This window comes from Mustela lutreola, chromosome 5 (genome assembly GCF_030435805.1).
Source record: "Mustela lutreola isolate mMusLut2 chromosome 5, mMusLut2.pri, whole genome shotgun sequence".
Classification (NCBI taxonomy): domain Eukaryota; kingdom Metazoa; phylum Chordata; class Mammalia; order Carnivora; family Mustelidae; genus Mustela; species Mustela lutreola.
In genome coordinates, this window is record NC_081294.1 from 19169802 (window position 1) to 19172499 (window position 2698).

Here is a 2698-nt window from a genome sequence, read left to right on the forward strand (position 1 = left end):
TCTCCCTTCCCACTTCAGGCATGTCTAAGTCAGAGTCTCCCAAAGAATCTAGACAGTTGCAGAAGCTCTTCATGGGAGATTTGAGGTTTGAAACAACCCATGAGAGCCTGAGGAGCCATTCTGAACAATGGGGAACATTTATATAGTGTGTGTAATGAGAGATCCAAATACCAAGGGCTCGAGAGGCTTTGGGTTTGTTATCTAGGCCAGCATGGAGGAAGTGGATGCAGCCATGAATTCAAGGCCACACAAGGTGGACAGAAGAGTGCAGAACAAAAGAGGGCTCTCTCAAGAGACGATTCTCAAAGACCTGGTGCCCACTTAACTGTGAAAAAGATTTTTGTTGGTGGCATTAAAGAAGACACTGAAGAACATTATCTATAGATTATTTTGAACAGTATGAGAAAATTAAAATGACGAAATCATGACTGACCAAAGCAGGGGCAAGAAAAAAGGGTTTGCTTTTATAACATTTGATGATTACAACTCCATAGACTGGCTTGCCATGCAAAAATACTGTACTATGAATGTCCACAACTATGAAGTAAGGAAAACCCTATCCAAGCAAGAGATGATGAGTGCTTCATCTAACTAAAGAGGTCAGAGTGTTTCTGGAAACTTTGGTGGTGGTTGTGGAGGTGGTTTTGATGGAAATGACAACAGCTTCAGTCATGAAGAAAATGTCAGTGGGTAAAGTGGCTCTGGTGATGGGTATAAAAGCAGTGGGGATAGCTATAATCCATTTGGTAATGATGAGAGGAACTTTGGAGCTGTCAGAAGCTATAACGATCTTGGCAGTTAAAACAATCAGTCTTCAAATTTTGGGTCCATGAACTGAGGGAAGTTTGGAGGCAGAAGCTCTGGCCCCTATGGTGGTGGAAGCAAATACTTTGCCAAACCACAAAATCAAGATGGCTGTGGTGGTTCCAGGGGCAGCAGCAGTAGCTTTGCCAGTGACAAGAGGTTTTTAAGTCCTTCCAGGAAGCAAAGCTTAGCATGATGGGAGATCCAGAGAAGTGATAGGGAAACTACAGGTTATAACAGATCTGTAAACTTGGCCAAGCACAAGTGGTGGCAGTGCCTGGCTGCTACAAAAAAAAGATATGTTTTACTGTGTATGGGCAAAAAATTCGAGGACTGTATTTGTTTTTTTTTGTTTTGTTTTGTTTTGTTTTGTTTTTAAATATTTTTTTTTAAATTTATTTACTTGAGAGATAGACAGTGAGAGAGAGCATGAACGAGGAGAAGGTCAGAGAGAGAAGCAGACTCCCCATGGAGCTGGGAGTCCGAAGCGGGACTCGATCCCGGGACTCCAGGATCATGACCTGAGCCGAAGGCAGTCGTCCAACCAACTGAGCCACCCAGGCGTCCCCGAGGACTGTATTTGTGACCAATTGTATAACAAGTTTATTTTAGTTTCTATTCTGTGGAAAGTGTAAAGCATTCCAACAAAGCATTTTTTTAAAAAAATATTTTATTTATTTATTTGACAGGCAGAGATCACAAGTAGGCAGAGAGGCAGGCAGAGAGAGAGAGGAGGAAGCAGGCTCCTGCTGAGCAGAGAGCCCAATGCAGGACTCGATCCCAGGACCCTGAGATCATGACCTGAGCCGAAGGCAGAGGCTTTATTTAACCCACTGAGCCACCCAGGTGCCCCCCAACAAAGCATTTTAATGTAGTTGTTTTTTGTTTGTTTCTTTGTTTGTATTTTACACCCATGTTGATTGCTAAATGTAATAGTCTGGTCCTAATGCTGAATATATATGTCTTTAAAAAAAAATACAGAATTCCCATATACTCACTCTTCCTTCAACATAATTTGTCCTATTCTTGGATTAATATGATAACGTTTGTTATAATTAATGAGCAAATATTGATACATTATTATTAGCTAAAGTGAATAGTTTAAATTTGAGCTTATTCTTTGTATTGTATAGCTCTATGGATTTTGATAAATATGTAATGTTGCATATGCACCATTATATCATACAGAATAGTTTCACTCTCCTAGAATTCCTCTCTATTCTACTTTTTCTTCTCTTCACTCACTCCCTGTCCCTGGAAAGGGATCTCTTTACTGATTTTTTTTACTGTTTCAATATTTTTCCTTTTCCACAATGTCATATAGTTGGGATCAAACAGTATACATCCTTTTCAGATTGGCTTCTTTACTTGGTAATATGCATTTAAGATTCCTCCATGTCTTTTCATTGGTAATTCATATCTTTTGATCACTGAATGATATTCTGTTGTCTGGATTTTCCACAATTTGTCTACCCATGTACCTATTTTATCTGTTCTTTCGGTAGGCATACTTCTATGTATTTATCTATTTGATGGAAAATATTCAGAGAAGAAACTCTTGAAAGTACTATAGAACTAAGAGGAAATAAAATAAAGCATCATATATGGTAGAGGAATTTTTATTAAGTTATAGAAGGGATACTGTCTCTACTGAAAACCAGGAGAATAGTAAGGAAGGCATGCAGATATACAGAAGTTTGTAAATTTGAGGGGGGAAACTGAGAGAGCTAACAGCTTGTATTTAACCTGTGAATTAGGGACTGAGTCTATCAGCTAATACAGAAGATAGTGACCAATGAAGAGGAATGTTTAGAACATATAAGTGTGAGTGTTAGCCAGTTTGTACTTTCTTTCATATATAATGATATTCATCTCCCAAAAGTCAATATATTTA

The 2698-nt window shown here is 38.7% G+C and overlaps 1 pseudogene; it reads left to right on the forward strand.

Moving 5' to 3' along the window:
- Positions 1–424: 424 nt before the first annotated feature.
- Positions 425–1000, forward strand: LOC131831096 (heterogeneous nuclear ribonucleoprotein A1-like; annotated as a pseudogene).
- The last annotated feature ends 1698 nt before the right edge of the window (positions 1001–2698 follow it).